General features: G+C 41.5%; 1 pseudogene; it reads left to right on the top strand.

The window, feature by feature from the left end:
• The window catches only part of LOC139539342 (protein O-mannosyl-transferase TMTC3-like), a 71,651-nt pseudogene extending 63,047 nt beyond the window's left edge, over positions 1-8,604 (top strand).
• Positions 8,605-13,384: the final 4,780 nt, after the last annotated feature.

Genomic DNA, 13,384 nt, shown 5'->3' with positions numbered 1-13,384 from the left:
ATGACATTTTGTCAGCCAGTTATTGTTATGCGATTGACTGCCGGTCTCATGGTAATTGACCGTTAATGAACATAAACATGGTTAGCATCTCCAGGCCTCCACACTTACAAGCCGCTGATGCACGCCTTTGGAACATCTACATTTAAAAAAGTATAGTAAATCCATTTAATATACACCATCACAATAAATCAATTTATTTTTGGCAGGTCTGAACAAACATGATATGAAGAAAATGTATTACAGAAAAAACAAATAGGAGTCATGCCATAGACTTAAGTTTACTTCATTTATCAGACAAGATATGCTTATGAGTCCCATGCCATTATTTTATATTGTATGATTTTATTGTAAAAAAATATATTATTGAACTTAGCTGAATAAAATGGAAAGGATATTTTTCCCATTCCGGAGCGAGTGTGAATATGAAGTGGCTATGTTGAGCGTAAACGTTATCATTTGAAACAGGTCCTATACGCTAGATTTATAGTTATTTGGCAAATTTTGTTGTGAATGATACAAACCTTAGAATGTCTTCGAAATCAAAACATATATGAGCTGCATGATGCGACTATAGGCTATTGACTATTTGAAAAGTAGCACACAAAAAAAGCTTGCGCTCTGTTACTTGCCTCAGGCGACACACGCTGTTCTCTAATCAAGTGATCATATTTTCAACCATCAGACTATTCCCAATTTAATCTTTACTCATATGTCAACAAAAAAAATAATAATGAAAATGTTCCATTATCAAACGGGTAGGAAAAGGAGCAGGGGAATCATCCCTATGCACTCAAATAGTGAATGGAGACCGCTTTCCCACAGTTTAAATCATGCTGGCTAGGCTACTCCGGTTTTATAGAAATAACTATAGTAGCAGCTGGGATCCTCCACTTTTTGGTGGAAACCATCAAAACTCTGCTTTCATCTGGGATTGCATATAGAAATGTCTGGGCTTATAGGAATAGTTCCACTTCACGCATCAACCACTGTTAGAGGAGTATGCAGCCACTCGCTGCGCGACAGGTGATTTTCCGCCCAAACTCTGTATGCTATGGGCTCTTCAACTCTGTTCCTGCAGCTACCCAATGCTTAATTTGGGAAACCAAGTGAAATCTTTTCGGGAACATCGATAGTATCATGTTTTCACGACAAAACATATTTAATTAAACTGTTGACAGCCCCTATCTCTGCGCGCTTGAGAAATGGATGAAGGAGAGAGAGAGGGAGATGGAAACGCACAGTGGTGAGATATTATGTAGCTAAATGTAATGTCAGCTTATTATTATTATTTTTTTTTTTTAAATGCCCTAATACTAGGCTATTCAAAATAAAATACAAATTCACTATAATTGTAGGCGAACTCTGTAAGCCGCCCTGTATTGCCAAAGCCTATACGTTCTCTCCCAGACTCGTGGATAGAAAGTAACAATACATAACAGTCCACACTCAAAGGCGATTACGTAAATCATTTTTTTTTTAATGCCTTGCGTAATAGCCTGCCGTGCGGTAGGCTATTAGGCTATGTATTGTATAATGGCACAATCATTATTTGAATTCAGGTTTTGGGGAGGGGGGCTTGGGCTCATATATAGGCCTATGCGTATACATAAGCTCTAATATGCATAGGGTTGTTCTACATGCAACGTCTTAAATGCTTTGAATAAATTATCATCTTAGAAAACTCTGTCCGTTTTGTTGTTTGGCTTTCAAACAACATCCACAATGACCACGTTTTCCACTCAGTTTCAACCTGTTGTTGAACTTCTTTCTTCATATTGATCATCACATTGAGGTCAAACATGTTTGACTAACGCTGAGTTTTAAAGGCATAATACTGTTTTGATGATGAGTGTTTGATGTGAGTTTCGATTGCATTTGCATTGATGTCAGAGTGGTCAGAGGGACAATAGAGCATTGAGTGTCAGGCCATTAGCGACCTGACGTCGTTAGCAAGTTAGGTACTAACAACACATGTCCAGAGTGCATAAAAGGAGATTACTGTGACGACTCTCATGACTGCCGGTGTGGTGGTAATATATATGGTCACCGCAACAGCCCTAATTCTACACCAACATAAGGTATTTTGTTTACATCCTTCATCAAAGCCATTAATCGGCTCTGTAACACAGTTGGCTGGTCAGACTACTTGTCTGGTCAGACTACTTGTCAACTGTACAGTCTACCATATCACAGTGTCACAGTGTCACAGTGTTCATCAAAAGCCAGTTATTGACTGCTCTAACACAGCTGACCAAGCTGACTGCTGGGGATCCCGAGTGGCGCAGCGGTCTAAGACACTGCATCTCAGTGCTAGAGGCATCACTACAGACACCCTGTTTTGAATCCAGGCTGTATGACAACTGGCCGTTGCTGGGAGTCCCTTAGGGCGGCGCACAATTGGCCCAGCATCGTCCGGGTTTGGCCGGTGTAGGCCGTCATTGTAAATAAGAATTTGTTCTTGACTGACTTGCCTAGTTAAATTAAGGTTCATAAAAATAAAATAAAAAATATTCACTATACATTCTGCTCTACATCATAGTATGTACGTAAAGGAGAAAGGAAGCGAGAAACAGATTATCATTAAAGGCCCAGTGGGGTCAAAAACATGATTTCCCTGTGTTTTATAGATATTTCCACACTGAGGTCGTAATACTACTGTGAAATTCTGAAAATGATGATGATGCCATTTTAGTGTAAGAAATGAGTTAGACCAATAAGAAAGAGAGTTCTAACCTCTCTGCCAATAACAGCTAGTTTTCAATTTCCCCCCCCTCCCCACTCAGACCACTCCCAGACAGTCCTAGCTAAATTCTTGCATGAGAAATTGCTCTTTTCTAAGTGGCTATTTTTGTTTCTTTTTGAAAACAATCACCATTTTTACCCAGAAATGATTTGATTTTGAGATCAAAATGGCTGCATTGGCCCTTTAACAAACAACAATAGAGAATTGATGTAGATAAAAATGAGTTATGATAATGAAAACGAAAAATAAGCATTTGTTATGACACTTCCTGTATCGGCCCGTTTGCTTCCGTTTCGCTCCTACTGAATACGACCCAGGCTCAACCAGAGCACGTAGCAGTTGTTTTGTTTAGTTAACCTTTATTTAATCAGGAAGTCCCATTTGAAATGTAGATTATCAATCAACAATTAATGACTCATCTTGTCATTAATAAACATGAACAGATAAGAGATTAGGGGCTCTCTTTTTGGCCGGCGTCAAGCCAGCGCAATTGTCAAACGCACGCTCGGTTGCAATTTCGACCTGTTACAGCCGTCTCTCTTCTATTTTCAAACCCTAGTGTCAGGATTGGTAGTTCACCTTTCTTATATGAGCTCGCTTGCGCTGAGGTGGAAGGGGTATTATTTTGGTTGTGCATTAAAAAAACTCCATGTAGGCTATATGCCCATCATAGAATGAGAGATGAGATAATCCAGTGACACTCCTATTTAGAAACATTTAAATTCGGTTCCTTTTTTGTTTGATTAAAAAAACAAAGCCCTTAATAGGCTACCCTTGGTTCCACAACAATGTGTCTGGTGTCTTTCTTATCCTGGCCATGCATTAGCCAAGTAGCCTATGCATAAAAAGTTTCTAAATGGTCTACTCGTGAGGCTTTTGCCGACATGCTTTTGCATTATTCACAATTCACATAGGCCTACCTGCAGTGCATACTCCATTAGGCTTGTATCCATCCCTATTTCCAAAGAGCGCCTCTTGTCCTGTTACCAAAGACACGGTCCTCCAAACGTAGGCTATTCAGTCTATAACGCCATATCAACAGTAGGCCTAGGCTATGTCTTGCTTATTGAGAACATGCCTCAGACATACAATACAGTTTACAGGAGCCTTCTATTTTTATTTGAGGAGAAGTGCAATGTGTAAAGGCCTATACTCATTGAAGCCAATTACAACAATGTTAACTCCAAACATATTGAGCTGTCACGCACTAGCCTATGCTATTTAATAAACTGTAGTTTTATTCCACAATGGACTAGGAGGAGAATATTTCGTGCCCCCAGCCGAATTGGAGTTGATGACAACGCAAAGACCATCAATAACCTACAGAACTCAAGACAAACGCATGCAGTATTAAGCTATGGGACGCCTTGTTGGACCAGTGAGTGCCCAAGCCCTCGTCACACCTACAACTTATTTATTGATTTAAACCCAAGCCTTTCATGCCACCGGCAGCTATTTAGCTCATAATAATGGCTGTGAAAATATCAAAAAATATTTCTGACACCCCCGGACCTATACCGTTAGATTTACCATTGTGTTAGAGTACAAGGGCTCTATTTTAACAAACCTAACGTCTTTAATTATTCTACTGAAGAGGCTTGGTTTCAATGGAACTGGAGCCCTTCAGGTATGTCGTTGTTTAACCAGACAGCCATGTGAGTTCACGGCCAAGTTCACAGTCCTGGTGCTGCCTTGGTGCCTCCTCCCTCCCCCCCTCCCCCCCTCTCCTCCTCCTCTTCCTGGTGCTGACTTTCCCTCCACCCCCTTCCCCTCCTCCTGGGCCGCTCTCTTTACCCACGCTCGTTTTCAGCGTAACGTATCCTCTTTGTAAGAGCCTGAACAGTGCTCCCTAACCCTGAAGGTGAATTTAAACAAAAGTCCCAGCGCGCGACTCATCGACACTTTCCTCACATTTGCAGACTAACAAGTTATACCAGTGTGATTAATTGTCCCCCATGGTGCGAGCAAATGTACCATGATAGCAGGTTGGGTCGACAAGGATTTCAGATTTGGGAATTGGACAAAAAAATTATTATATATTTTTTTATAAATGCACCTTAACCCTACCCACTAGGTGTGTGTGTTTCGGCACTCCCCTGGCTCTGCCCGGATCACTCACGGTTCGCTGCAGCTGTAAAATGACAGATTAATTTAGGATCTCTTGGTGTTATTGTTAATATCAGTGTTCTGATAATGCTGTCACTCACCACCAATGTTTTTGTTCTGGCTCCCTGTATTCTTTGTGCTCTTTCTCTCTTTTGGTATTACTCTCATTCTGTTCACAGAGGCCCAACTGTTGATTCAATTGTAGGTGTGAGTTTTTGACTTAGTGCCAAGGGACTCTTGCTGGCACCCTACGGGGTTGTTGGTCAGAGGCGGTGCGCGGCTGCACGTACACCCAGCATAGTTTACAGGCACAGGGCACATACAATAAGTTAATAAAGAAAATTGAAAACTCTTGGCACACTCTTCAGATGCAGGCACCGATAGATGTAATAAAACGTCACGGTGAAACATTGGGCAGTATAACTTGTGTGTACATTTTATTGAATGTCATTCCTATCGTACAGTTTTTGCTACACAATCTGCACCTGTGACTTGCTGAGTGTGCGTGCCCCACCTTTACCCACTAACCAGTATAGTGATTGTGCCATGAGAACACGTTTTTTAACAAATCACACCTACCTCCAACAAAATAAACAATGACTGTTGTTGTTGTTATGCCCTAACCATTATGTGTGTGTGTGCATGTGTGTGTGCATTTTTCTCTGTCTGTGTGTGTTTTCCAGGTGAACACAGGTTCCGTCCGGAGTCCAACCGTCTTTACCTGACCTCCAGACGATGCCAACGGCTACTTCAACCTGGGGATGCTTGCCATGGACGCCAACGAGAATGCTGCAGCCGAGCGCTGGATGAGGGAGGCCATCCGTCCACAGACGGGCTTCCGCAGCGCCCTCTTCAACCTGGCCCTGCTCTACTCGCAGCCTCGACAGGAGGTGGATGCCCTGCCTGTATTAGACGAGCTGCTGCACCACCACCCAGACTATGTTAAAGGTTTGATTCTCATGGGGGATATCCTGATGAACCACAAGAAGGGCATCCAGGGTGCCAAGATCTGCTTCCACAGGATCCTCCGTATGGACCCCACCAACGTGCAAGGGAAACACAACCTGTGTGTGGTCTACTTCGAGGAGCGAGACCTGCCGAGAGCGGAGCGCTGCCTGGAGGAAACGCTGGCCCTGGCACCCAACGAGGAGTACGTACGCAGCCACCTGGGCGCCGTGCGCGGCAAGATGGCGGCCATGTCTGCCCCGCTGAGCCCAGCTTCAGCAGAGGGCGCAGCTATGCTAGCCAAGGCGGAGGAAAAGAAGCTGGGTAAGGAGGAGGAAGGGAGTGGAGCCACCGACAGCGATAGGGTTGGGGAGGGTACCGGGAATAAGAAGAATGCACGGAAATCCTCCTCGGCAAAAAGCTTTCGAGGTGGTGGCGACAGCCAATCAGAGCATCTGGACGGCAGCCAGGCTGAACAACAGCTGAGGACTAAGTGCAAATCCAGAAAAGAGATTAAAGATATAGAGAAGAAACGGGCAACCGCCTTGAAGAGACTGGAGGAGATTGACTTCATTTTATGTGGTGATTAACCTTGTTGTTATTTACCGCAGCGCAGGACACATTTTTGTAGAGCTATTAACAGCTCCTGAATCACAGGTGTGATACGTTCTAAATTGCACCCTATAATAACATATACAAAACATTAAGAACACCTGCTCTTTCCATGACATAGACTGGCCAGGTGAATCAAGTTGAAAGCTATGCTCCCTTATTGATGTCACTTATTAAATCCACTTCAGTCAGTCTAAATGAATGGGAGGAGAGAGGGGCAAATAATTTTTAAGCCTTGAGACAATTGAGGGTGAATGGGCAAGACAAAATATTTAAGTGCCTTTGAACGACGTATGGTAGTAGGTTTGTGTCAAGAACTGCAACGCTGCTGGGTTTTTCATGCTTAACAGTTTCCCGTGTGTATTAAGACAAAAGGAGGGGTGGATCTCAATATTAGGAAGTTGTCCTTAATCGGGCGGCGGGTAACCTAGGGTGTTGGATTAGTAACCGAAAGGTTGCAAGATCGAATCCCCGAGCTGACAAGGTAAAAAATTGTCGTTCTGCCCCTGAACAAGGCAGTTCCTAGGCCCACTGTTCCTAGGCTGTCATTGTAAATAAGAATTTGTTTTTAACTGACTTGCCTAGTTAAATAAAAGGTAGAATAAAAATAATAATGTTTTGTACACTCAGTGTATATAGTGCACTACTTTTGACCAGGACCCATAGGTTAGAAGCCCATAGTAGTGAATAGGGTGGCATTTCAGACACTGCCACAAACTCGGCTGGTTTTAAGAAACAAAACCCCTCCACTCTTCATCATGTGTGGTTTAACTCATTTTATAATTTTTTTATCATGTTTAAGGGCTACCCTACCTGCTGTTTCCCATAATTTTAACACCATTGCGAGAATTAAAAAAGGGAAATTGTGTTTTGTTTGTTCTCTGAACAGCACGAGAAAGGAAAAGCACAACGCGATTAGTCATAGTCTATTTAATCTCCACTACAGATGCATAACCCTGTGTGTTGCTTCTTCTGAATGTCATTTTTATCATATCCTAATTTATGCTGGTTTGTTTTGATGTTGATATGTTTACTAGATAAGTTGTTCATCACTGGATTTCTTTGTGTGTGACTCACTCTGTGCGTAGCCAGGTATTGTTTTTAAAATAGGAATGATTGTATCACGAACAATGAAAGGAAATGACGTAATGGACACTACAAGGCCCACTTCAGGCAGACAGGATCTCTGTATGTTGTATGCATCTCCAAATAACCCATTACTACAGCTGCTGCGCCAGCATATTATATTACACTACATTTCACCCCATTGACTATTTTCACTTATTGATCTCACCCTTTCCTGTTTTTCACGTCGTCAGTGTTTTTCTCCTCATAGCACAGCACTTATCTCATAGTGCTTCCATGGAGCTGTTTGTCTCATATTCAGTTCATGTCTGTCCAACCCCCACCCCCCCAGGCACATACAACCTGATCCACCGCCAGACAGATATATTGTTTTCTGCTGTTAGTCTTCACTCTTCACATATCATAACATCTCTGATTGCAACAATACCAGGCCGTTTTGGCGTGAGGATCGTGACACATGCTCCTCCTCACCCCTCTCCCTCCCATGTTCTCCCTCAGGCTGTGCCATGTGTTTTCTTAAAATCATTTACACAAGATGCTTCCTCTCTCTTGAGGGAGGATTTCACAGCACAGTTATTGTGCAGAACAGTTCCTCTTTTTAATTTTGTATTTCTCCCACTGCAGCTCAGCTCATTGACCGTGTTCTCGGTTTTCTTTCTTTCTCTCTATCTCTCTGTTGGAGTTTCTCCGTCTGTCTTCCTTCTCTCCTTCTGTAATTAACATGCTGTTTGATGCTATCTTAATTGCTTTCAACTTGTCATTCTCTCAAAACACTAATGTTGTGGTTGAGTTACCTGGAATGGAACTGTTTTTGTTTGATGACGCGTGACGAAAGAGATAATGTGACTTGTCAGAAACCTATGATTAGCTAAGTGAAACAAAAACTCGCCTGTCATTGTTTTGCCTCTCTTTAACCCCTTATTTAACCCCTCGGTGTTCCATGATTGTTTTGTATCCTGGTGATTAGTTGCAGACCGCTACTGTGCAGTGTCAATCTGTTCCTTTTTCCTCTTCGCACTCACTGAAAGTTGGTGTGTCCATCTGTTCGCACTCACTGTCAGTCACGATTACCCGAATGGAAGATCTGCTGATATATTAAATTAAAAAACATTGTCAGTGTGATATGATGGTTGGCCTGAGGCCTCATATGAAACATGACTCTCCTAGCAGTCTCAACACGATCATGCATTACTTATCATTGAGCTCCTAAAACACTACATATTGTGCATGTCCAGATGCTTCTATATGTCCAGTATTTATTGGTTTATTTATTACATGCACTGTGAGCTCTCAGTACTGTCAGTGTTTGCCACTTAAAATATATGGTACGTTATTTAGCATAGCTATCTTTTATCATGCAAGACGAGTGCTCTGAAAGTGTTACAATTGTAATCAATCAAGAATATTGATATGCCTTGAAAGAACCGTCTCGCCTGTAATGATATCAGATTTGTAGAGAGCACATCAGTCAGCCACTAAAATAACCACCTAATATTTCAATTCTATTCAAGCACCATATCTATCACTTTTGTCATAGGCAAATATGTTCACCTGCAATGTAATTGATAAATTATTTTATTTTAATCGCTTTTGTATGGTGACCAAAAAACACAGTTTTTTTTTATGTATTTTTAAAACTATATCCCTTTTTTCTAATATGAGCCCTGATATTGACTTGGCTCCTGGATGCTTGATGGTGGTGGGGATTCCAGGTTGTGGTTTCCAAATGAAGGCTGTTTACTTTATGACTGCTTTTCACTTCTACATGTTATTCTACATGTATGTCTTACAGCTAACATCTAGTCTCCCTTGGCAGACCGGTTGCCTTCCACATTAAAAGTGTTCCGGTATACCTAGGTCTGGGATTTCTGAGACTAGCGCCCAACAGTTGGGGCGATATACATTTGAAGTCGGAAGTTTACATACACCTTAGCCAAATACATTTTAACTCAGTTTTTCACAATTCCTGACATTTAATCCTAGTAAAAATGCCCTGTCTTAGGTCAGTTAGGATCATAATTTTTTTCAGCTTTTATTTCTTTCATCACATTCCCAGTGGGTTAGAAGTTTACATACACTCAATTAGTATTTGGTAGCATTGCCTTTAAATTGTTTAACTCGGGTCAAACATTTCGGGTAGCCTTCCACAAGCTTCCCACAATAAGTTGGGTGAACTTTGGCCCATTCCTCCTGACAGAGCTGGTGTAACTGTCAGGTTAGTAGGCCACCTTGCTCGCACATGCTTTTTCAGTTCTGCCACATATTTTCTATGGGATTGAAGTCAGGGCTTTGTAATGGCCACTCCAACACCTTGACTTTGTTGTCCTTAAGCCATTTTGCCACAACTTTGGAACTATGCTTGGGGTCATTGTCCATTTGGAAGACCCATTTGCGACCAAGCTTTAACTTCCTGACTGATGTCTTGAGATGTTGCTTCAATCTATCCACATAATTTGCATGGCCTCATGATGCCATCTATTTTGTGAAGTGCACCAGTCCCTCCTGCAGCAAAGCACCCCCACAACATGATGCTGCCACCCCCGTCCTTCACGGTTGGGATGGTGTTCTTCAGCTTGCAAGCCACCCCCTTTTCCTCCAAACATAACGATGGTCATTATGACCAAACAGTTCTATTTTTGTTTCATCAGACCAGAGAACATTTCTCCAAAAAGTACGATCTTTGTCCCCATGTGCAGTTGCAAACCGTAGTCTGGCTTTTTTTATGGTGGTTTTGGAGCAGTGGCTTCTTCCTTGCCGAGCGGCCTTTCAGGTTATGTCGATATTGAACTCGTTTAACTGTGGATATAGATACTTTTGTACCTCTTTCCTCCAGCATCTTTACAAGGTCCTTTGCCTTTGTTTTGGGATTGATTTGTACTTTTCGCACCAAAGTACGTTCATCTCTAGGAGACAGAACGCGTCTCCTTCTTGAGCGGTATGGCGGCTGCGTGGTCCCATGGTGTTTATACTTGCGTACTATTGTTTGTACAGATGAACGTGGTACCTTCAGGCATTTGGAAATTGCTCCCAAGAATGAACCAGACTTGTGGATGTCTGCAATGTTTTTTCTGAGGTCTTGATTTCTTTTGATTTTCCCATTATGTCAAGCAAAGAGGCACTGCGTTTGAAGGTAGGCCTTGAAATACATCCACAGGTACACCTCCAATTGACTCAAATGATGTCAATTAGCCTATCAGAAGCTTCTAAAGCCATGACATAATTTTCTGTAATTTTCCAAGCTGTTAAAAGGCACAGTCAACTCAGTGTATGTAATCTTGTGACCCACTGGAATTAAGAGGTGGCTTGGTCATTGAGTAGGGGTGGTTGCAATCTATGGTTGCAATCTATTAAGCATGCATCTAGTAATACATTATATCTTGGGTGTGCTAAACATTTTTGAGGGAGCTTCAGCACCTAGCAAGTCTCTCTGAAGTTGCCCATGCATTACGTAGGCCTGGTCCAGAAACTACTCCTAGCCCTCACTCCTAGCACCAGCCCCTAGATGTAGATCTGAATGGGTATAAGTGATATGGTATCAGCTCAACTTTGCCCTCTGATCTAAGCATTGCTTTCATAAGGGGGAGGTAAGGGGAAAGTACACAAAAAGATTACTAGGATTAAAGATAAAATTAAATCAATATTTTATAAGATATTAAGGAAGGTTAGATAAAACTTGATTACATGCTCAGGCTCCGAATTGATTAGGATGGGAGCAGTGAGGTAACACAGCACATTCTTGTACTCTTGATCCTTACTGTTTGGCTCAGTTTCAAACCCACTTTCTCTTGAGTCTAGTCCCCCCTACTCACTCCATAAGATGCATTCCTGGCAGGGTTGGGTAGGTTACTTTCTAAATATAATCCATTAGTTACTAGTTACCTGTCAATTGTAATCCATTACGTAACTTTTAGCTTATCCAAACTCAGAAATGTAATCTGATTACTTGCAGTTACTTTTTGATTACTTTCCCCTTAAGAGCATTAGAAGAAGACAAAAAAGGATCCATCAAACGCATTTGGTCTGTCATCATAGTGGTCTCGGAATTGTGGTGTGCCTTTTTTCAATGCTGAATTGAATGTCATTGAGAAAACATAAAGGTGTCAATGTATTTTTGCCGCAAACATCCTTTCTTAATTTAAAAGTAATCCAAGAAGTAATCATCTAGTTTTTCAAAAGTATCTAACCTGATTACAATATTCTTGCTGGTAATGTTACTAAGTTTTCTTTTTTTGTAGTCAGATTACATGTAACTGAATATATGGTTGTGTTTCAGATAATTTTCTGCCTGATAGAATTGAAAAGTAAATAGGGTCATTTTGGAGTTGCTTTTGTTGTAAATAAGAATAGAATATGTTTCTTAACACTTCTACATTAATGTGGATGCTGCCATGATTACGGATAATGAAAAAGTTAGACTCACAAATATCATACCACCCCAGACATGGTAACCTCTCACCATTACAATAAAAGGGGAGGTTAGCATTTTTTGGGGGTATGATATTTATGCGTTTCCAACTTTCTCACACATCATTATTCACAAATAATAAATATTGTAAAATAAAATAAATAGGTAAGTCTGCACTTTAAACACATAGTCATTGTACTCCAGTACTTTGGATTTGAAATGATACAAAGTCAAAACAACAAAAAATAATTATTGGCGAGAACAGCTCAAATAAGCAAAGAGTAATGACAGTCCATCATTACTTAAAGACATGCAGGTCAGTCAATGTGGAAAATGTGAAGAACTTTGAAAGTTTTTTCAAGTGCAGTCGCAAAAACCATCAAGCGCTATGATGAAACTGGCTCTCATGAGGACCGCCACAGAAAAGGAAGACCCAGAGTTACCTCTGCTGCAGAGGATAAGTTTATTAGAGTTACCAGCCTCAGTTCAAGTAACAGACACATCTCAACATCAACTGTTCAGAGGAGACTCTGTAAATCAGGCCTTCATGGTCAAATTGCTGCAAAGAAACCACTACTAAAGGACCCCAATAAAAATGCTTGGACCAAGAAACACGAGCAATGGACATTAGACTGGTGGAAATCTATTCTTTGTTCTGATGAGTACAAATTTGAGATTTTTGGTTCCAACCACTGTGTCTTTGTGAGACAGAGTAGGTGAACGGATGATCTCTGCATGTGTGGTTCCCACCGTGAAGCATGGAAGAGGAGGTGTGATGGTGTTGGGATGCTTTGCTGGTGACACTGTCAGTGATTTATTTAGAATTCAAGGCACACTTGACCTTAGTGGGACTATCATGTTTTTCAACAGGACAATGACCTCTACCACACCTCCAGGCTGTGTAAGGGCTATTTGACCAAGAAGCAGAGTGATGTAGTGCTGCATCAGATGACCTCAAAATCAAAGTTTATTTGTCACATGCGCCGAATACAACAGGTGTAGACCTTACAGTGAAATGCTTACTTACAGGCTCTAACCAATAGTGCAAAAAGGTATTAGGTTAACAATAGGTAAGTAAAGAAATAAAACAGTAAAAAGACTATATATAGTAGGCTATATAAGGTAGCGAGGCTACATACAGACACCGGTTAGTCAGACTGATTGAGGTCGTAGATGTATGTAGATATGGTTAAAGTGACTATGCATATATGATGAACAGAGAGTAGCAGTAGTGTAAAAGAGGGGTTGGCGAGTGGTGGGTGGCGGGACACAATGCAGATAGCCCGGTTAGCCAATGTGCGGGAGCACTGGTTGGTGGCCCAATTGAGCTAGTATGTACATGCATGTATCGTTAAAGTGACTATGCATATGTGATAAACAGAGAGTAGCAGCAGTGTAAAAAGAGGGGTTGGGGGGGGTACACAATGCAAATAGTCCGGGCCTCCACAATCACCCGACCTCAACCCAATTGAGATGGTTTTGGATGA

Source organism: Salvelinus alpinus, chromosome 15 (assembly GCF_045679555.1).
Source record: "Salvelinus alpinus chromosome 15, SLU_Salpinus.1, whole genome shotgun sequence".
Classification (NCBI taxonomy): domain Eukaryota; kingdom Metazoa; phylum Chordata; class Actinopteri; order Salmoniformes; family Salmonidae; genus Salvelinus; species Salvelinus alpinus.
This window is presented reverse-complemented; position numbering and strand designations above follow the sequence as displayed.